This window comes from Notamacropus eugenii, chromosome 6 (genome assembly GCF_028372415.1).
Source record: "Notamacropus eugenii isolate mMacEug1 chromosome 6, mMacEug1.pri_v2, whole genome shotgun sequence".
Taxonomy (NCBI): Eukaryota; Metazoa; Chordata; class Mammalia; order Diprotodontia; family Macropodidae; genus Notamacropus; species Notamacropus eugenii.
This window is the reverse complement of record NC_092877.1, coordinates 348,943,386-348,967,262: the sequence shown is the minus strand read 5'-3', so window position 1 is coordinate 348,967,262 and position 23,877 is coordinate 348,943,386. Positions and strand designations below refer to the sequence as shown.

Genomic DNA, 23,877 nt, shown 5'->3' with positions numbered 1-23,877 from the left:
GAAAGACAAAGGAGGTGGATAAAGGAGAAGGGAGGGGTCTGAGTGGAGGAAAGAGACAGGAGCAGGAGGGGAGAAAGTGAAGGGGAGGAAGAAGAAAGAGGAATAGAATGAATATATTTAAATGGGCTTCAGATTTCCTCATAAACCAGAAGCACTGAGATATGACTTCTTTTCACTCCTTCAGTAGTTCCCTAAAAGACCACTCATTTATCTGAGGTACAGGGTCAGAGTCTTGAGTTCTCAATGCATATAAGGGGACTGAGAAGAATTGAGGGGAGTTCTATATCTTCTATCTCTAAGACTGAGTTTCCCCATCTATTGGGATAGGAACAGGGCAGTTTCTCAAGTGGTTTCATTCTCTAAACTGTCACTTGACTTTTCTTCCAGTTTCCAGAAGCTAAATCTTCTGCTCCATCTCATAAATCATGCTCAGGAGACCATGACATTGTTTCCTTCCTTATTACTCATGAATTATGAATGTTTGGGAATCTGGTACATAGGATTCAGTTAAAACACACACACACACACATATACACAGATTCTCATACAAATGAACGTACATATATATATGTATATGTATATGTGTGTGTGTATATGCGTATATATATATATATACACACACATACATCTAGCTACAAACTTGAAAGTGAACCAGTTGTAGTTGTAATTATTATCTTTTAACATAATACAATAGATCTCACATTCCAACAAATTGAAGTGCGCTTTCAATTTATTTGAGTTCGAGTGGAAATTGGTTCTGAGAAATGATTGCAGATTTTTTTTTTTTTGAGAGAGAGAGAGAACATGAAAGAATGAAATGAGGATCCACATGAGGGAAGGCCATGAAAGGGATAGATGGGGAGAGAGGGGGAGATCATATGGAAAAGCTCCATCATTTGTGGGCTTTTCCTTTATACAGTTGGCTTGCTTGTTCAAACAGATTTCTCATTTTTGGCATCTGCTTAATGTTAAGGACATGAGTCCTGTTGACAGAACTACTGATTATGCTTATACTTTGTAAAGACAATGTGCGGCCTTAGGTTTGAATCAGAGAGGCATAACTTCTGAGTTGGAAAGGACTTGGGAGGTCTACTAGTAAACCCTATAATTTAATAGATGAAGAGACCAAGGACCAGAAAGCCTAGTATACAGCCAATCAGGTAGGTAGTAGAGCTGAGATTTGAACCTAAATCCTCCCCTTCAGAACTAGTACAGGAAGAACTTCTCACAGTTCCTTGGCTTTGGCCAAGTCACCAGAATGCCATTTTTTAAGCTCTGTAAAATGTGGATAACAAAAGGTGGTATAACTAAATGAGATACAGTTTGTAGAGTATTAAGCAAAACTTTAAAGAACTTTTCAAATGTGAGCTATTTTTAAGCCATGACTTAGGAAGTATCTTTAATCCCCTCTGATAGATAAGCTTGAGCCTTGAGATACATATATCTCAAGATGTAGACAAAGTGTCAAGGTTAAACCAAAATGTGCAGGACTTGCTCTAATTAATGTGATGTTTTAAAATGTTATTACCTTATATCTTTTGATCACAATGAACTAAAAATCTATTCAGATCCTTTTAGCATTAGAGGCAAAGGAAACATTTACAGGATAAATTACTAACCTCTCTGATCCTTGATTTTACATTTAAATATCTGCTTATTTTCATTGATGTCTTAACTATGAGTAAATGCTTTGAAAAACTTCTGTATTAACATTGACTTAAAATAGGGTATTTCATTTCTAGCAATTATATAATTCTTAGAGATGATAAAACTCTAACAAATCTGTGATTTCATCCATGTTGGTGTCCTCCTAAATGATATATATTGCATATCATGCTTCCCATTGCCACTGGGAGATTTTTTACTTTAATGGTTTAGAGACTGCTGTATGTACTCATAGTCATACAATATCAGAAGAATTTTAGTACAGAGTCATGTCAAGGGTGTCCACTCACTAAGTAATATTTACTTAAGTAAATCAGAAGATCAGCAGGATAACTCTTCCTTTTGATTCATGGAGAAAATGAAGTTTCATATCAAAAGCTGAAGTAGAAATCTTCAATTAATAAGCGTTTTAGATTGAGAATTGGTAGACGATGTGTTAAGGTAGACAAAGGGGGGAAAAAGGGATATGAAAGTGCCTACATATGAGCAAGAGCTAGTTAGGGCTCTTGAATGTTCAAGAACCCTTCAAGAGTTCACCTTGGAGAATCATCTGTTCCAAGAAGGCCTTGGGATTCTTGTTGCTTTGCAAGATATCAGTTGAGAAGGAGCTGATACCTTGGGACAATTTTCAGGATCTTTTGAATGTAAATATAGTTGGTGAATTGTGTTATATATTTATATTTCTATATGCATATATGTGTGTGCTTATATTTTTAAATATATATTCAAAATTCATATATAAATCCATATATACACATAAATTCACATAAAAATCTCTGTGTATATATACATATATATAATCTGTATATATATGGATAATATGTTTTACCTACTATATGTTACACATAAAAGTGTATATAGAAATAGAAATGGAGTGGTGCTATACAAGAGATGCATATGCTATCTTAAATCAAATGCTGTATTTGAAGTAAAGAAAAACCTGACTTTGAATCCCAATCCTGGTTTTTGCTAGTTATTTGACAAAAAATAAATCACCTAAAATATTTGAACCTCTTTTGCATCATCTGTAAAATGGGGGTAATTACACCTGTTCATTGACTTATTTACTCATTCAACAAGCATTTACTAAGTAGTAGCTAGATGGGACAGTGAACAGTTCTGGACTTGGAGTCAAGAAGGCATGAGTTTGAATCCTTCATCAAATAATTCTTCTCTGAGTGATCCTGTACAAGTCACTCACCTCCACCTCCCATAGTTTCTTCATCTATAAAATGGGCGTAAGGATGGTATCTAACTCATGGATTTGTTGTAAGGAACAAATGGAATAATATTTGTAAAATGCTTTGTGCATTATAAAGTCTTATTCTAACAATGAAGATGATGATCATGAATCATGTAATGTGGATCAAGTACCATGCTAGGCACTAGAGGTACGATTTATTTAAAAAGATCCCTTAAAGAGATTGCTTAGGGAGGGGGTGACCCAAACAATCAATACATACAAGGATAAGTAAATTAAAAATATGTACAAATGAATCAACTGGTACTCACAACTGGGTATAGGGGAGGGTATCAGGAAAGCTTAATGGAGAAGGTGGAACTTGAAAAGAAACTTGAGGAAAGCTTAAAATTCCAAACCCCTCATTTTGCACGTGGGGAAACTGATACCCAAAGAAGTTCATGACTAACATTAAATGGGTCAGATAGACAGTGAGATGGAACTCTTTTTCTCTTGCTTGCCAAAGAGTGAAATTGTCAACGTGAACAAGATAAAGTACTTTCAAATGGGACTTTTTCCTGTTTTTTGGGGGAAAGGGGGGTTGGGGAGTGAGAAGGGAAATACAATGAAAGCAGTTTTATTAACATTTTGTCCAAAACTCCTTATTGAAATGGAGAACTCTGGAACTTTTAAGTACAGACAGACTCTCTGTAGAACCCAGGGCAACACATCCATGGAGTGTTTTGGCAAAGCTTTGTGGGCCCAAGGACAAAGTCAACTAACAAAACATCCTATGATTAAATAATTGGGAAAAGACTGGCGTATTAGGAATGGACAACACCAATCCTCACATCTGATATTCACTGTTGATATATCCACAACTGGCAAATGTCTAGTTTTAAATAACACATTTGTATATGACCTTTGAAGAAAATTACCAATGTCTTTGTTTAGAGCACATAGGGCATGGATTTTGCCAAGCTTTCCCCACTAAATGTAGTCTATTACTCCCATATCATTGCCATGTTGTCAGAGAGTGGCACTTCATTAGGATAATGTGACCTTTAGAAGAGTCTTCCAACCTTTTACTAGGTCTTTGGTAGCATGAATTTGTACTTTTAATTCCTAGAGCTTTTTGATAAGTTAGAAATAAAAGTAATTGAAGGCTACAGTTATTATTTTTCTTTTAACTATACATTGTGAGGTCACCTTTTTTTTTTTTTTTAATTTTGAAAATGACAAAAGTGTACGGAGAAAGTTAGTGGTTTTGTCCAAACCATGAATTAGCTTTGTGCCCAGCTTGAAAACGTTTTGCCAGCATTAAAGTTAAATTGGCAAGTTTGCTTTCCCAAAGTGAAATGGAGATAGCGGAAGAATTAGTTACACAGAGAGAATGAAACCTATTCTTTTTATGCTACGATGATTGTTATATTTAATGCTGACTTTGGCATCAGAAAAGTTTTATTCAAGTCCGTGTTCTGGTATTTATTGTGTGACTTCATACAAATCTCTTAACTTCTTTGAGCCTCAGTTTCCTCATCTGTAAAATGAGATGACCTGTGAGGGACTTCTAGCCTTACATTTATGATGCTATATGACTCTAGGCTGCCTTTGTAAGAAAACAAAAAGAAGTCCCAAAGACCTTAAGTTTTCTTTGTTAATTTTAATTAGGAAGAATGCATTTATAAACAAATTTGCTGTGTGATAAAGTCTAGACCTATCTAACACCTCTTAATGTCTTACAAAGTAATTTCATAGGACCAAAGGATCATAGATTTTGAGCTGTGAGAGAGTGTTAATTGATTAGGGGCGTGGGGAGAGCTTAGGAGTTCATTACTCACAGTGAAGTCTTTCCTTTAAGCAACTCAGATTTTATTCTCAGCACCTGTTGGCATGTAATATTTCTTTTTCACATAAGAAGAAAAGCAGCTCTGGTGACTTTTAGCCACATTTTCTTATGAAATAGTTCTGCTTTTGCTCTGTGTGTGATCTTGAATAAATGCCTTCTCTTCTTAGAAGCCTCAGTTTCCTCAGTGGTAACATAAGGAAGTCAGATTAAACTACTGTCTACTTTATTATCTATGATCTTATTAGCCCATGATGCTAACAAAGCTGTCAGTGCCCTCCAAATTGCAGCACTCTGGTTCAAAGTTCTGGTCTCCCCCCTCTCCTTCTGCCTCTGAGCCGTCTGAGCCTAACCTGGTCTTGGATAGTAGGAGGTGGGGGTAGGGGATGTGTATTAACTACCTTTCCAGTTCCCCTAGCCCAGTGCATTGAACATGACAAGTGCTTAATCAATGTCCACTCACTGCTGAGGTTGGAGGAAAGGCTGAACCAGTTGGCAATTTCGAGGTTCCTCCCAGGCCTACTAGTTTATTATTATTTGGCTAAATAATTCTGCGTATGAAATTAACTGAGGACACTTTGTGGTGGCACTGTGAGATACTACTCCATCCCTTTGAAGTATTGTGAAGGCAAAACTTGACTGGTGATTTCAGCAGACCACCGTATTCCTGACCTGAGATAACTGAGGGCTAGTTGAATATTTGAAGAGAGATCACAAAGGGAAAAAAAAAAAGAGGAGTTGTGCCACCATCCTTGACTATGTTCAGCATTGGCTGCCTTTATCCTGACTGCCTTCAGAGAGGATAGGTATGATTTTAAACATTCTTCTTTCTTTTCCTACAGGCAAGATATTATTCGTTTAAAAATAGCCGCGTGTTTTGTACAGTGTTCTTCTAGAAAGAAAGAACAAAAAACAAATGGATAAATTGTAAAGATGGCAGAGGTTGAGTGGTACATGTGACTTTGTGTTCATTATCACCTTTGCGGAAGGGGCTCGAGGTCTGCATCTCAGGCTTTAATTTGTGGATCAAATGATGGTTCCATTCGAAATTCCAAAGTTTTCATCCACAGAAGCCATTCAACAAGTATTGATTAACCTTTTACTATGTGTCAAGTACTGTGCTTAAGTTCTAGGGATACAAAGAAAGGCAAAAACAATTTCTGTCCCCAAGGACCTTGCATTCTAATGGGGGAAACTTCATGCAAACCATTAAGTTATACACATATGCACAGTATATACATATATATACATATAAATATATGTATACATGTGTGCATATATACACAAACGTGTGTGTGCGTGCACATGCACATTAAGGAGAGTACTCTAGCTATGAGGGGTAGTGAGTACAAAGCCATGAAGTAGGAATATGTAGCATCACATATGTTACAGCAAAAATCCTAGTATCACTGAGTCATAAAATATGTGGAGGAGAGTAAACTATATGAAAACTAGAAATTTCATAGAGATGATTGAGATTCACTGGAGTGGATAAGTGGTAGCAATGGAATTTTCAGATCTGTGATTTAGGAAAATCATGTCAGCCGAGTGGAGGGTAGGCTGGAATGAGGAAAGACTTGAGGCAGGAATATCAACCAGATTCTTCCCTGGAACTCAGAATAAAGTAGAAAATAATAGTGCTTCTCACTGCCCCAAATTAAACAGCCTCTCAGTGGAACTTCTTACAGCTCAGATGGACCCAATAAAGCTGGACAACTCCCTGTAGCTCCCTGACTTCCTTCCCTCCACTTAGCCTGTTGACAATTTATAACCCCTGCACCATCTGGGGAACGGGCTGTTGGCCGCCAAGTAGACTCATTAACATTCCTCTCTAGGAACTCTTGCTGCTTAATTAGCCTGTCGGCAGGATCCAGGAGGCGGAAGCCTTAGGTGGCTGAGTATCAAATCCTTGGTTGTCTTGTCTTCTGAAGTCAAGGTCATCCAGGATACTGCCAAGACCTGATATGAAATACAGGGCTCATAGTTCCTGGCTGCGGAAGAAAACTCAAGGGCTTCAGGTATCGAAGAGCTTGTCCACGTTAAGCAAGTGGCAAAAGATGAGAGCAGTGCACTCCTAGGAGTAACTGCTGGGTTGTGTGACATCCCTCTAACCCTCTAGGCCATTTGGTCTTGTCTACAGTCCAACCTTATTGTCACAGCTAGTCGATACCAATTGTAGTACACTATCCAAGCCCGATATGGAACTCACTACATATGCAATAATTAAATGCACCAGATTAATTAAATCCTCCAAGACCATACTGTGCAAAGTATTAGCATTTCAGACATATTGATTTTGGGAGAACTTTTCCAACTAGAAAATCGGAGACACACTATGATGAGAGATGGCTCGTCAATTTAGAGTGAAGGATATCATGGAGTCAATGAGCTCCAACTCTTGGTAAGCTTATAGAAATTGATAGAAAGTCCCCCCTACAAAGAATGGCCACCAGGTGTTTTCTGAAGGATAAAATAAAGGGCAGTAAGGAACACTTAAAATGTGTGATAACTGAGCTAGATATATAAACAGATTTCTTGATTAAAACTTATTGACCCATAAATGAAATGCCAATTATACTTGTCCATTCACATCTCCTGCCTGAATTTGAGAATCAAATATAAGGTAGGCAGTAGCACATAGTGATTAGAATTCTGGTATTGTAGTTGTGGTAAACTGGATTCAGATACTGAGTTTAAGCTGTGTGCTTCTAGGCAATTCATTTAACTCTCTGAGTCTCAGTTTCCTCAACTGTAAAATGAAGCTAACAATATCTAGATCACCTCTGTATCCCAGGGTTTTTGTGAGACTGAAATGAGCTGATGTTTGAAAAGTATTCTGTAAACTTTAAATGCTGTGACACATTGTTACTGTTACACTCCTATTTGCATTTGTTTCAAATGACAAAGTCTGGATGGTAAACATGATGCAAGTATAACATGGAGCAGTTGAGATGTCATTGGCGTAGGGAGAAAATATCTTCCACAAATGCAGATTGGTAGCTGCTCTGCAAAATAGAGCTGGACAGAATGGCCTGAGGGCACTTAAGTAAGATGAGCAGCCAGTATGGGTTAAATGCAAAACCTGAACATGCTCCAAGATCATCTCTCACAATGCCTTTTCATATTGTAAATCGTATTTAGAAGAAAAACATAGTTTACATAGCTCTTTTATTGCAATAAAATAAAATATATTTCCAAGGATGGATGGAGTAAATTTTACTAAGAACAAAATAGGATTGAGAAATTTGAGAATAAGATTATACCAATACAAAATGGGAGATGCATTGACCAGCTAGTGGTAACAAAATCTGGGAGTAATAATGGGCCACAATTGGACTATAAGTTAATAAATATTAGCCTTAATTTTTTAAGTTAATATTTCTGAGATAATATCCATAAAACAAAAAGGAGCCACGAAGTGATTACTTATTCAACTTAACCGTTATTGGTGCACTGTGCCAAGTTTGGGAGTACAAATTTGAAAAAACATGGAGCTACTTGAAAAGGGAACAGAAGAGGTCAATAACAGCACTTCTAAAAGGATGGAAAAATTACCATGAACACAGCTGAAATGCCTTGGAATTACTTAGCTCAGGAGAGGAAAGTACTGATGGGATAATTCAATAATGATCTTCAACACTAGCATGGGTGGTTAGAAGTAGGCTGATCAGATCAGCTGGGTGCCATCTCCACTGAGAATAAAATAAAAGGAAATCAATGTAAACAGAAGTGGGGAGTCTTCAGGTTATGTACCATAAGGAACTTTCTGGACTACCAATGTAATTATTGAACCATGGAAACAATTTCAGGAGTGACATTTATGGGATCTTTTTAACAAACTCCAGGAGTGGTGTGTACTCTGCAAATGTGGATCAATGAATTTAATGTGTTCTAGAGAATCTTCCAAATCACACTATCATAAAAATCTACATTATCTGCATAATCTTGAAATGTATTGATTGAACCCTAAATAGATCACAATTAAGTAAGAAAGATAGCCCCCCCCCACACAAATATATATTATACCTTTTCTTCCAACCCTACACACCTCTCATATTTCACATCTGTACCCCTTTCCTTTATCCTCTAGGAACATACATTAGCAAATTAAAAAATAAAATGAGAACCTTGAGAACTGATCCAGCCAGGCCAAAAGATGGAGGTTAAGAGTCAGGATGAGAGGACAGCTACATACAAAAAGGAGACATAATAATATATGATTTTATTTGGCAAGTGATTAGATGTCAAATATTGGCATTGTTAGATAATAGCAATCTGAAGACAAAAATGAAGACCAGTTCCTACCTTCAAGGATCTTCCATTCTATTAGGGGATACAACATATATACCGATAAGGAGATAGAAGTTGATTTGAGACTGGGACAGGGAGAGGATTTTTAGATATAGGGAATTGGACAGTATTTGCATGGGAGATTACACCTGTGGGCTGTGGAGACACAGGCAATCTGGATACTAGTAGCTACTGAGGGAGAACAAAAGGATAGAGGCCAGAGATGGAATTTTGCCTTTCAGGAAAGAGGAAGTCATCCAGTTTGTTGCTTAAACATAAAGCCTATGAAAGGAATAGGAAACAATGGAAAATGTCAACCAATAAAATTTTAATTTTCTCCTAGAGGTGATAGGAAAGCCTTGAAGATTTTTGAGCAAAGGAGTAAGAGTTAGTCTTAATGCTTTACGAAAATTGTTTTTGCAGTTGAATGGAAGCTAGATAGGAAAGAAGGGGAGACTGGAAATTTACCATTTAGGAAGGTATTGCAATATATGGGAAAGCTGCTGAGGGCTTCAACTAGGCTAGTGTTTGTGAGAGGGCAAAGAAGGGATCAGATATAAGAGATGTCGTGGAGGGACAATGAATAAGATGTAGCAACTGATCAGACAAGTCCTGAAAAATAGTTTCTCCATTGAATTAGATAGAACTGTTCAACATTAAGACTGAAACCTTCTGGGGCTGATCCTTTTCCAGGAGCCAAAAGGAAAGGTCATGGGATAGCATTGATATCCCACTTTGGCAGCATATTTATTGCTGTGATGAACTACCTCAGTTCAAGATGCCCAAGATAGGTCAGCCTCCTTCACAATCATAGGGCAGGACCTTGAATCCTTTACTCTTTTAGATAGCTCTTGTACCCAATCCTATTTCAAAGCAAAGCAGCCCCTGGTCTCCTCTTTCTCTATTCACTTCTTTTAGATTGTCCCTTTACCTTGGAATCCTCTGTATCATTTGCCTCCCAAGAGTCTCATCTGTTAATACACTGAAATTTCTTATCATGAAATCAAGGTCTTATTTTTCCTTTGCTCTGTTTAGAATCTTCCTATATAGACTCTGTACAGATTTATATCTTCTTCCCCCACAATAAACACTGAGAAACACAAGAATCCAAACTCTCTCTGTCTCTCTGTATCTCTCCCTCTCTCGTTTTCATCCTCTCCCTCTCCTTTTCTCTCTCCTTCTCACCTCCCTCTCTCCCTCTGTATGTGTATCTGTGTGTATATATGTACATGTATATACATATATACACACAGTAGTTACAAGGAGAACAGTGAAAGGAGTGATTTTTGAGATGACTTTGAAAAATTGATCAACCATTTTTTTAGGAGCAGAATATAGACGTTGCCAAGATGGAATTTAGGCTTAACATAAGTCAAATGTCTTAACAATTAGAATTATCTCTATACTGATAAAGGTTTTGGGTTCTTTCTTGATAGAGTCCTCTGAGCAAAAGGTGTGTTATCAACTGTTGGGTGTGTTGTAAGGAGAATCTGTGAAGGAGTTGGTTAAACTTGGTCCCTGTCAGCTCCTAAATCCTAGACATCTGTGATGCCCTTCTTTTGAGATTCAGGCCACTCTGGCCTTACTGATGATGTTAACTATCCTGAAGAGAGAACAGCTTTGTGGTCTTGGTGCCCCAACATGATTTCATCCCTGCTGGCCTCCCTATCACATGGCAATCCTGACAACATTATTGATAGCAAACAAAATTCAAGGTCATGGGCCCTGGTGTTTTGTTCATGGTATGGTAATCTTATTTCAGGAGATTGCAGGCTCAGCTAGTTCTTAGCTAGATGCTGGGAAGATAAATTTGAACTTGCCTTGTGACACCACTTAACTTGTAATAATGATTGTTATCAATGTCTCTCCATCCTATTTTGAGGGCAGGGAGTTTGGCTGTGAGGGCACTGGTGTGTTTTTCCACTGTGAATGGCATTTAAAATGTCCTGCTATTTTTCCCAAAGTAGTAGCTAGGGATTACTACGATCAAGAAACTATAAATGCATTTTTATTATTTAGGGCAGGAAAATACAAGTGAGTCATTTCTCTCCAGCAAGAAAGCTGCTGAATTCATCATTTGATCTCATGAGTCTTCTCTTAACCAGCCATTAAGACTGGCCTCTATTGGCTTCCCTCACTTTGACTAGTCTAAGAAACTTACGTAATTGACCCCAAACTTCTTCACCTTTAAACTGGAGGGTTTTTTTAAGCCTTTCTCAATGAAAATAATTTTTTCTAATCCTCTCATTACAACTTTTCTTATAAGAGAATGGGATTGGAAACACCTTCTATCATCTTTATTTGTCAAAAGAGACTTCTTTTTTTTAAATGTGTTTTATACCAACTTAAGAAAATTAAGAAATGGTAATAGCTTAAAAAGAAATAATAGCTTACATTGATAAAGCATTTTAAGTTTTGCACAATGATTTACATATAGAATATAATTTGATCCTCAAAATCATCCTGAGAGGTAGGTGCCATTATTATTTTAATTTTACAGAAGAGGAAACTGAGGCTTACAGGAATTAAATGACTTGCCCAGGACCCCTCAGCTAGTAAGCTTCTGAGGTGGGATTTGAATGCAGGCCTTCTTGGCTACTGGTTCAATATGGTATCTATTAAACTACATAATGTTTTTTGGTGAATCAATATCAAAGGACAATGTGAAAATTTGGATTTGTTACCATGATTATTATCGCAATTCTATTTTATTTCCAGAAAATGGGATGAGCTGGAGCTGGGAAAACGAAGCAGGCTGCTTCTCTAACAATTTGCCCTTTCGGATTTATAATAACTACTGAGTAGAAACAGGGCTGACCTTATTGTCAAGAAGGCTTGTAAACAAAGAGTGCCTTTCACACCGACTATCTATCCTACTATGCTTCAGGTGACTTCCTAGTCTCGAAGGTTAAAAGTGAGTTGCTGCTCTGCATCAGAACAGGGAATTTCCATACTGAGGGTTTCTTCACAGAGATGAAACCCCAAAATCCTAAATCAAGATTTTTCTTGAGATTAGACATTTAAAAAAGAAAGAAATTTGTAGTGATGAACTGCGTAGAAATGTATTTAAAAGCAATATTGTGAAATAGAAAATAATGCTAGATTTAGAATCAGAGCACTTGGGTTTGAAAGGCAATGCTGCTGCTCATTACCTATGCAATGAGATAGCATGGATAAAGAGCTAACCTTGAAGCAGGATATAAATTCTATTACTATTATCATCAACCTCAGCATCAATGGGGATGGATTTAGGCAAGTTCCTTTTCCTCTCTGAGCCTTCATTTCCTCATGTCTGCAATGGAAGAACTACAGCAGAGGCTATCAGAGGCCACTTCCAATTCTCAGTCTATCATCCTATGAGGCACCTCATGAAAATGACATTTCTTGGAAGACTCTTCCCATGATGTGTTGTCATCATGTCTTGAGTGGTAATTCAACAAAATGTCACATTCTATTCAGAGTCCTCCTTCTTATTGATTCTTCCTAGGGCAGCTCAATTCTAAATCAACCAGAAGACCACAAATCCCTGGGCTTGGGGGCCACCCCAGAACCAATAGAGCTATCTCACTGGATTTGCTGTGCCTTCTTATTGGAGCTGGGAACAAGCCATGGATCATTATGCTCTCTACCATATTCTCAGACGTACAACAAACCAACACAAAGGAATTTCTATTTGACTGAAAGGGAATCTTTAATCAATTTGTAATCAACAGCTCATATCTCATTTCAAGAGCCATGTTTGAGGAAAGAAGAAAAAGTGCTGCTCATTTTAACAGGTGCCTAGTGCTATGCAGCCTTTGTAAGTCCTAGAGAAAGGCAAAGAATAGTAGACCAGAAGGCATGGGGAGCTCCATATGTGTCTCATGATTGAAATAATCATGATATTAGGAATACAGAGGAGTTTTAACTTATTGATTTTGGGGTCTAGCTAAAATGTTCTAATGTCATTCAGCTAATATAAAAACAAATACATTTTTATTATATAGAGTAGGAAAATACAAATGAGACAGTTCTCTCCAGCAACAAAGCTGCCAAATTCATAATTCGAGCTCCTGAATCTTCTCTTAACCTACCATTTGGACTGGCCAATAGTCCAAGAAACTTGAATGACTGACCCAGAACTGTGTTTTATCTTTAAACTATGGAGTTTTTCAAGCCTTTCTCGATGAAACCACTTTTTGATCTTTCTCTTGTTACAGTTATTTTCTTTCAAGAGAATGAGATTAGAAATACCTTACATCGTCTTTATTTGTCAAAGGAGGATTTTATTTTTAAAAAATTATGCCGTCTTAAAAGAATTAAGAAATTATAACTTACATTGATAAAGCACACCGTAATTATATAAATGTATGAAGTATGGAGATCAAGAAGGGCAAACACAGAAGTGATGTTTTCATTTTTTTAAAATTTGTGTCAATTTTATTAAAATATATTCAAATAGGAAAAGAATACTATTAACCAAAAACTGTTACTGTTAACTAATGGTTAGAAATAATGTCATTTTTCTAAGGCACTTTGAATTCAAACATTCAGTGTAGGTGAAGAGGACAGAGATACCTAAAATTTTTATACATCTTTAATAGTAAGATGTTTGTGATTAACCATTAACTTCTATTTCTATGGACTTACCATCTTTTTTTTTCCTCCCAAACATACCAGAGTTTTAATTAGGTGGTATAATTAGGTGGTATAAAATAATGAAATACAAGGAAATATAAAAAGACACAGGGCAGCAATCACTAGAAAAAAGATTGCCAAACTTGGGCATTTTTGCTTATGTATTTATTCATCAGTGTGGCCAATCAAAATAGAAAAGCATACAATCATATTCCACAATTGGATAATACAGCTAAAAAATAGTCCTTACCAATCATCTATAACTATTAAGTGGTTAAACAGTCTCAGGTATTCCATTAGAGCTCTAAAAATTAAATAATGTTTATTATGTTAAAGTAATCAAGCTGATTAGTTTTTTTAAAGAATAATTCTTGTACATTCTCATGAGAAAAGAACTGCAATATAGCCTTTGTACTGTGAGTGAGTGCTGTATTTTAATAGCATTGAGTCTTATCTTTGGTACAGCGCATTTGCAAAGGGTCAATAACTTGGCAATACAGAAAGACAGCTTAAGTGCATTTCAAAGAAGCAGTAATAAAGACCAATATTACCAGTAACTTATGACATATGTATTGGCCCTCTATTTCAAAATATCTTTACATAACTGTTAGTTGTTATGGTCATCTAACACGTGTCCTTAGTAAAAAGTTACATTGCAAAAAATAACAACAATAACAAAAAAATTACATAATAAGGAGAGAAAGCCAAAGCATATTTCTAAACATAATGTTTGCTTGCATAACTGTCTTTTGGTACATAAATCTGGAACCGTATTACATAAAACTGGTGTTCCTATGATCCTTTTCTGTTTTCACACTGGTACCCGATGCATTTAAAGGCTGGTTTTAAAGTAGCTCAGATGCAGCTTTCTTTTTAGCAAAAACACATTTGTTCTTCCAAACACCTCTTTTCTTCAAGTTTCATTCTTTTTTGCTGGTGAACTTTTTTAAGATGTTCAAATTTGGCCTGCGGCTCCCTCTCAGCTTCTTTCAAGATTCCTTCTTTCTCCTTCACTCACTGCACAAACATCTGTTTCATCTCCCCTTCTTTCCTTTGACGTTCACCATAAAATTCATGTCTTTTGATTTCATAGGCCTCCTGATGACAGACTGGTTTGTTCTCTGGGCTTATATCTCTAAAACCCATTTCCTCCAGTTTGTATCACCTATAAAGTTCATAAAGTTGAGTATGGGTTAATTCAGGTCTTTCATATTTGTGCAAATAAGCATTTCATAGAACTTCACAAAGTCACAGTGATTTTCATTTTCCACTTGAACAATGTCCCATAGGTACTGATGAGCTTTCCCCATCTTATTTCTAAGTTTGACCTCTTCCACAATAGCAAATGGCAAATGTCTATTCATTGAGGAGTTAACCTGAGAAATAATTTCATCATCTGTTGGGAATGGGTACATCTGGGCTCCGTTGCTGACCACTTCACTCATCAGTTTGATCATAAATTTCTGTAATTCAGTTTTAGAAATTATATCTGCTTTGGCAATCACAGGGATGATATTTTACCTTATTATCAAGGCTCTTCTTGGCTAACAAATCAGGTGTCTTAAGGGACTGTCCTGTAGGTAAAATAAAGTAGAGGCAAGCATGGATGTGAGAGTTATAATAAAGGGACACCTTTTCATCTTCAATGCTTCTTGAAGATTGGCCTCAAATTGAACTTCTGTGTAATCAACCATCACTTGATGCCTCTCCTTTATTTATCTGGTCACCAAGCTCTACTGTACTGACAATGTTCCGTTTCAAGTAAGCACTTCTTTCTTGGAATTCATATGTCTGTGCTTTAAGTCTTACATTTGGTTGTAAGTGTAAAGATTCAAGATCATCAGAATTTGTGTTACACAATGTGTCAGTCAGAGTTGATTTTCCAGTTCTAGTTTCCCCCACACAAAGAATGTTGAAATAAAACCTTTATTGACTCAACCTGTTGACTAACTGATCAGGTAAACTTTCGAAACCAACATGGCCAGCAATATGTAAACAAGAAGTGTCTTTTGTTCTTCTTTGCGTGGTTGTTAGGTGGAACATGTTATTTCCATCCCCCCAAGAGACTCATAGATCATGTGCAGTGCCCCATTGGTTCTGCAGCTGTCTAGGATCTGGGATTTTGGATAAGAGAAAGTCAGAGCCTCTGTTTCTGTGCCTTTTAGCCTCCAACGATGCAGGGGAAGCCTCAGGGCAAAGAGTAAGGAGGAGGGGATGAAATTGGAAGAATTGAACCAGTCTCCCTGAAGAGATATTTTCATTAGCATTTTCTATAGACCACCTGGGAAGAAAGAAGAACTAATAATGGAGTTCAGAAAAGAGGTTATAAGACGGCTATAGAGTCCTAATGGAGTAGTTATGGGAGAGTTATATTACCTGGACATGTTACCCACTCTGCCAAAAGCAAGGCAAGTAATCCATATTTTGACTGATTTAATTGGAATTTCCATAAGGGAAGAAAGCAATGAGAAAAAAAATGATATTGCTTTTGATTCAGACCAACAAGACCCTCCACTCTATTGTCACACTTTATGTCACACTTTAACCATCTACAGAATATATAATCCCAATTTTTAACATTGTTCCTAATCACTTCTTGTATTGCAGTATCACTTAAAATTGTGTTTTCTTAGAAAAACAATACCATTAGGCTTTATCTAATTGATCAAGGGCTAATTTCCATTAAAGCTGATTGAAGAGACAAGCCAACTGAAATTGGAAGATACAGTCTTTGCCAAGGTCTTCATTAAGGATCTAAGGTACGGATCTTAAACATCATCATCAGTCTTTGAAAGTAGACCCATGGAAACAGCTGTGGCTAAATGTAGAACTTTCTCTGGTATAACTTACCCAACTGTCCTAAAACAAGGGGGTGGGGGAAGGGTTGGTGGAGACTTTTACCACTTTGAGCTGAGGACCACCAGGTGTTCTTTGTGACACGGAACCTCTGTCCAGGTGCTGAAAGCTGCTCATGATCATAGACTGTAAACAACCACAGCTGTGTTCAATTAAACCTCCACCTCAGCCTTACCCCTTGGCCTTTTTCTCCCTCCTCCCTCCCCCACTTCCATCTATAAAGAACCAGCAAGGGGCCCAAAACTTTTCTTCCACCCTGCTGGGAGAATTTCTTTCCCATAGTAACTTTCAGTGTTTGGTGATGGAGAGCTTTGTAGAATGGTCTAGTCCATGTAACTAAGCTCTACTATGCTGGTATACAGTTTCCTTTTAGCCTCCTACTAGAGAGTGTTTTCTGTTCATTGTGGGAATTTCTGTGTGACTCCGATATTCTTTCCCAGTGAGTATCTGTAATTCTCTGTGTCTCTATAGGGACTTGAAGGGTTTCTAAGATGGTTAATGGCAGCTGTAGAGAGTGCAACTTGCTATAGGATTTTTCTGTGATTTTTTTTTTTTGCATGTTAACCCAGCACCAGGCTAATTAATGCATGAAATCCAAACTTCATAGGCTTATACTTAATTTCAAATGGAGCTGCTATTAGAAAGAGAAATCCAGGGGAGAGAAGTAGAACATTCCACAGGAGCTTTTACACCAAGATATCTATATCTATATCTATATCTATGTATTTATACATAGATATATGTATCTATGCTCCATGTCCTATCATTCCATATACTGTACTTCCTTGCTGAAGATATGTACTACTAACATTTGTAACATTTCCCTCTATTGTAGACAAGGACTGGGTAGATTTATGGGAAACACTTTGGGAATGGGCTGGATGTGGGGTAGGAAAAATGGATGGGGAAGGACAACTGTGGAACCAGTCAACTGAGAGAAAGTGGACAGAACTTTTCATTGACATCAAATGTGCTGTACTCAAAAATGGGAGAGACTTATATTCCAGTTCTGCCTTTGACACCTACCAGTGAAGGGATCATGAACAAATCATTTAGCTCCTCGTAGCCTCATTTTCCTCATATCTGAATTGGAGATAATGACCCTGTAATATCTTAAGTCACAGAGCTGAAGATCGAATGATATGATGTATGAGAATCACTTTGGAGACCTTAATAGAAAATAGATGTTAGGTGTTATTTTTTATTATGATTATTGCATTATGGTGGTAGTGGTGGTGATAAATTGGCTTCAGGACATGTATCAGCTTACTCTGTCAGGAGGGCAGGAAGGCAGAAGCATTTGGAAAAAAAGAATATAATGATCACGTGTGATGGCATATGCTTGTGATCCCTTGCTGGTGGATCCCTTGAATTAGAAAGTTCAGAGCTATGTTAGGACTGAAGCTGATTGGATTCCCACACTAACTCTAGCACCAAAAGTCTAAAACTCATAGGTGTTCTGGAGTACACAAGGTTGACCAAAGAAGGACAAACTGTTTGGAAATAAATGCCATCGTTCCCATTCCAAGTAGTAATGGGATTAGAATTATGAGTGGCAGCTGTACTTCCAACCTGGGCAAGATAAGGGAGATCAAATGTCAAAAAATAATGAGAAAGGGAGAGGAGAATGGATTGAAGAATTTAATTGTTGACATCAAATAATAAGAGCAATGCCATCTGCTCATGATTTTGGAAGAAAGCAATGAATTTGGAGCAGCAATATGCTAGGATGGGATTGGGAGTGAATCTCTGGATACAGAATGTGGAAGGAAGGGGCTAAAAAAGATATTGGACTAGCCCTTAACTAGCCCTTTCCTAACCCTGGAAAACTCATTAGACAATGTACATTCACTAACATAAATGCTAGGGATACAGAGAAGGGCAAAAGCATGGCTCAAGGAACTCACAGTCTAATAGACCAGAGGTAGCTTTCGATGCAATGCAGTGAATTAGGTGCCTAGGCATTGGCAACATAAAGACAAAAAAGATTCGGTCCCTGCCTTCGTGGAGCTCGAAGAGAGAAGAATAAACGTTTATTTTTGTTTCTTTCTTTGAAAACCCTTTTTTGTTAGGAAAGGTAAAAATCTTTAAAATTCTGAATAAGGAAGATATGCTAACTTCAGGAAGCATGGCAGGAGAGAAGTAGAAACTCTGCTTCTTTTCCATGGGAAGCTGAGTTCTGTAGGGCTCATTCTGAAAATAGTGTGGGACACAGAGTGAAGTTAACACAAGAAGCAAGGGCACATTGGAATGCAGGAGCACCCTATGGCAGTAAAACACCTGTGACTGATGATTTGTACTCTCCTGGGCAGGCCAAGCTACAGAGCCTGTGTAATCAGGAGACAGGAATGACTCTGGAAGAAGGAAAGTTGAACAGTTAGATTTTAACATGATGTAAGTAAACTTAGATTTCCCAAAGCAGAATGAAATGCCTATTAGGTATTGGAGGCCTTGTTACTGGAGGTCTTTGAGTAGTCAGTCAAAAAACATTCTTTAAACTCCTGCTATGTACTATGAAGTGTGCTAAACTATGGAGAAATATTAAAATGTGAAAACCAGTCTTTCATCTCATGGCTAATTGCTTGAAGAGTATGCTCTGGAACTTTTGCTGAGGTGCCTTCCAACCTGGAAATCCTGTGAAATCAATTCATAGGCAGTTATTAAGCTGTGACCACAGGCACTATGGTACACGCTGGGAATATGAGTACAAAGAATGAAATATTCCCTACTTGTAAGGGACAAAGATTTTCATGGGACAGACAAATAAATACAAAAATAAAGAATAATTGTAGTTAAAAAGTTTAAATGCATTAAAATAGGGATGTACCAGGTAATTTAGGAGAAAAGTTTCTAGCAATTGAAGGGATGAAGGACTTCATGCAGAGGATGATGCTTGAACTGTGTCTTGTAGAAAAAGAGGGATTCTTTGAAGAGGGAATACATTCCAGGCAACTGGGCATGGAGAAAGGAGATAGAATGTTTTGATGAACTGACATGGATAGTTTAGTTGGATTATAGATAGTAGGAGGGGTTGTACAGATAAGTTCAAGCAAGGTTGTATAGGGCTCTAAAAACTAAAAAAAAAAAACCTTTTTTTTTCATTTTTTTTTTTAAATCCTAGAGTCAATAGGAAGCCATTGGGATTGGCTGAATAGATGAGTTACATGTTTAAATTGGGGCTCAGGGAAAATTACCTGGTAGCACTGTGTAGAATGGGCTGGAATGGTGTGAAATTTAATCCAAGAACTGTTAAGAGACTTGTAATAATTTGGGCAAGAGGTGATAAGGACTTGAAGTAATCTGGTAGATGTGTGAGTTGGGGAAAAAGGGGGTCAGATATGAGAGATTTTGTAAGGGAGAGTAACAAGAATGCTTTTGATTGCTTTTTTTTTTTTTCAGAAGTAGTAGAAGGGGTAAAAGCCAACATTGGAGGCTGTAGAAAGTTACTGACAGATTCATCATGTATAAAATGCCTAATACCTTTCCTACCTACATCAGAGATAGGGTGAAGATTCAGTGAGATAATATATGGAATCATTCTGAAAACTATACTAAGAAAATTAACAAGAGAATAAACCCAAATAAATTTCCTGGGATAGGGCACTAGAAATTAGGTATATCGAGAAAGTTTTACCACAGGAAGTAGCATTTGAGTGAAAATTTGAAGAATTAGAGAAGCTAGTTTATTATACTTACAAATAAACCTAAATCCATTTTTGCTCTTTGGAGAGCAAACAAATTCTCTAGTTAGGGCGATTCTATTCAAACAGTCCAAATGTACTTAGTGGATTTTTATTTTTTGACTGAAATTTTAAAAAAAGTATTAATCAGGGCCATAGAATTCACTCATCAAGAAATTCTCCTGAACATTTATGTTGGAAAAATACAGCCTGAAAGTACCACATGAGAGATGTGTTTTAATTATTTGAAGGAAAAGGAAAAAAAGCTCTCCCAATGTTATGTGCTTTTCACTTCTTATTCTAACCTGTAAACTGTTCAAGTGTTTTTTAAAATTTTAAAATTAGTTCATTAATTTCACACTTGAATCTTCTCAAATGTATGAATGAACTGTATCATTCTTTGAAGTCAAACATAAAATTATTGGATCATAATGGTGAAAGAAGAAATTTAAAACCTCTTTTTGGGTTGCCTCTCCAGCATATAATGAGGCTGTCCCAGATGGCAAAGGAATCATTAAAAATCCATTTGGGAACCACTGGACCCATATTGAAAGTGTCTTGACCTGTTTTGACTTCCTAATTCTCTCGGGTTTCTCTAGTTTACTGATGCAATGAAGCAGACAGCTTTTTCCACGTAGAGCCAACCTGAAATAATGAACAAACTGGAGGGTTTACTTTCACATGTGGACTTTAGAACTAGCTCCTTTGAAGAAATGGGGGACAATTCTCTGTGTTTAAGTAAGCTACCAATATGGTGTCTTGAGAAAAAGATATTATGTCAGACATTGTCAGAGAGGCATCTTTTTAAAAAAAAAAATATAGGTTTTTAAGAAGAGTCCTACCTTTACCAAGTGTTTAAATCTCTGTAGTAACTATTGGGGACCACTGAAATCCTAGTGGCCACTGGGGTACGATTGGGTGCAGTCACAATGTGAAATGCTTGTGGTCTGAATAAGTTAATGTGATTTCCAAAGGAGCTTACTTACTGCCACTGAATAATTTAATCTTTGAGACAGTCAGACTGATTTTATTTTCAATTATTTCATTTTTATCTCTGTCTGAGTTGAGGATGAGGTGGGATTGGGAGGTGATTTAGTGATCTTTTTAACACTTATTGGTACAGCGTACAGATTCTTTTCCTTGCACACATAATATCGTTGCCATTTTCTTTTCAAGACCATTTGCTTATGAAGTCTTCTGTCCAAATCCATCAAATTATTATTTCTAAAGGAATGATCCTTGTGTATGCATGTGTGTGTGTGTTTACCTTTGCTTTGTATATGTTTTACTAAATTGGTATCATTTGAACTTACTTATGTCTGTTTAGTATGGAAGCTAAGTAGTAGATCAAAATGCCACCTATTAGTATAAAAGGGGAACTTTGGAGTAGGGCTATTCTTTTGGGGAACTATATTCCCCAGAAGATTGTAGGGCTGCCTAAGGTAATCATATCAATTAGATAAAAGACATGTGGGGGATGGGGAATATTCCTCCAGTACAAGAAGTGTAAAAGAATAAGAGACTGGATCAGTTGATATTATAACAAGTCATTAAACCAATTCTATGTAGCCATGGATATCAGACAAAATGCCTGCTGCTGTGAAGTTTGGTAGAATGCAAGCTCTTTGATAATGGATGATATGCTGGGAGTGGTCATGCACATCTGTAGTTTCTGGTACTGGGTAAGTTAAGACTGGTGGATCACTTGAGGTAGGGCTAAAATTGATTGGATGTCTGGTCCCAAAATGATGAGTCTCAAAGAGCGGAGGGTCACCAAGTTGCCAAAGGAAGAACAAACAAGCCTAGACTCAAAACATGGAGCTCCTTTGCTGATCACTATTGGGCTGGGGCCCAACTCTTCCTGATCCCATTTAGATTTTCTTAGCCAAGATATGGAGTGATTTACTATTTCCTTTTCCATCTCATTTTACAGATAAGGAAACTGAGGCAGACAGGGTTAAGTGGCTTGCTCAACATCACGTAGCTAGTAAGTGACTTAGACCAGATTTGAACTCAGGAAGAAGACTGGAGACATGACTATAGATCCAGTACTCCATCCACCCATGCCATTTAACTGCCTAAATATTGGAAGCATTAAAGCCAATAAATGATTATTCTCAGGTTAAGACTCCAACCCTGATTTTGTGAAGCTACATTCTTTTTAGTCTTTAGGGAGCATTGGAATGAACTATTGGCTAATGGTCTTGAGATAGGAAAGCTCACAATTTAATTGCCATTCAGTTAGATAAGGGAAGAAATAAAATGGGAATTCCCATACTTTTTTCTTAATCTATAATTATAAATATTTTTTTTCATGGGAGGGAGGAGGAATATAGTTAGGGAGGGAACCAACACAATCCCTGTGCCTGTATGGAAAGATGAGAAGGGGAAAAACCAGACCCCGCAACCCCCACTATCAGTCAGAAGAACTTTAGCCATTATGAAAATTTGCATGTTCCCCTTGGAGGTACCTCATTGTTATCACTGGAACCTCTTGTTAACTCAATATTTGTGATCATTTTACAATGTAGACCTGGGGGATCTCTGAGACCCTTCCCAGGGACTCCATGAGATCCAAATATGTTTATAATAATACTAAGATGCTTTAGTTTTTAACGTAGTCAATATTGATACAATCGTTATAAACAAAAGCTTTGTGAGACCTTCAACAAATTTTTAGAGTAGAAAAGGGTCCTGAGACCAAAAAGTTTGAAAATCTTTAATCTAGACAATATTTATGATCCATTTCCCCCCAATGTAGATGTTTAGATTAATCTTGAGTTACTATCGATCTCCTTGAAGACTAGGAAGAATTTATATTGATTTTGGGGGTATCAAAAAGGAACAAAAGTCAATATCCTTGAAAATTCAGCCGTGCTAAAAAAAAAAAAAAGTCATTGCAAGTCCATACATTAAACGCTTGTAGTTTGAAATCAACAAAATGTTTAATTGTGACAGCTCGTGTATACATGTGTACAAATTCTCTGGAATATCATACAAATGTAGTTATATAATGCCAGGGATGTACATGTGCAGATGTGTACTTGTTCAGTATCTATTAAAGTCCCATGACAATTGGCATATGGTATTGTGTAACAGTACATAATAACATATGATGATTGTAATTAAGTGCAGTGGCTTAAGACTTTGTCTTTTAACAACTCTCGGTGGAGACTGAATGAAAGATAAATTAAAGGTTCATTAAGCAGTGTTCAGGGAAAAAATGTTTTCAAATGGCAGATGTACAATAGCATTAAATGGAATTTATTAAGATCTGATTTGTTGGGCAAGTTTGGTGCATGTTATGTGAGATGTTTTAAATCTTTAAAAAGAAATACAAAGAACATTCTCTGCCATAGTGTATTAACATTGCAGACAACAAATGTGTAAACCAGTTTGGGAAAGCTTTGGGAATATTGATGTTTCCAGATCAAAGTCACCTTTCTTGATGGTCCTCTTTGATACTCCATTGTCTGAAAGGAAAGACAGAGTTAAGCAGGAAACTGACAGCAGGTCACTGTCAGAGACGGAATACGCAAAACATCCCTTGCTGCCCGATATCCTTTTCTCTTTATTTTTATGCTTTTGTAACCATTCGAAAACCTAATTCTACCTTATTAAAACAGGTTGTGGGCCACAAAGAGAGCCATTCTAAGATATGATGTTAAGATGAAAAGCAGAAAAATGCTGGAGGTGTAATTGCTTTGCTTATAATATTTCTTCCAGTTTCTTAATGTGCTGGA

At 37.0% G+C, this 23,877-nt stretch overlaps 1 protein-coding gene and 1 pseudogene across 4 annotated transcripts in view; one reads left to right on the top strand and one right to left on the bottom strand.

Annotated features, from left to right (window-relative positions):
• Nucleotides 1–23,877, top strand: part of NAALADL2 (N-acetylated alpha-linked acidic dipeptidase like 2) — a 998,881-nt gene that overhangs the window by 207,119 nt on the left and 767,885 nt on the right. The gene's annotated exons all lie outside the window — the stretch shown is intronic.
• Nucleotides 14,444–15,641, bottom strand: LOC140510905 (septin-10-like; annotated as a pseudogene).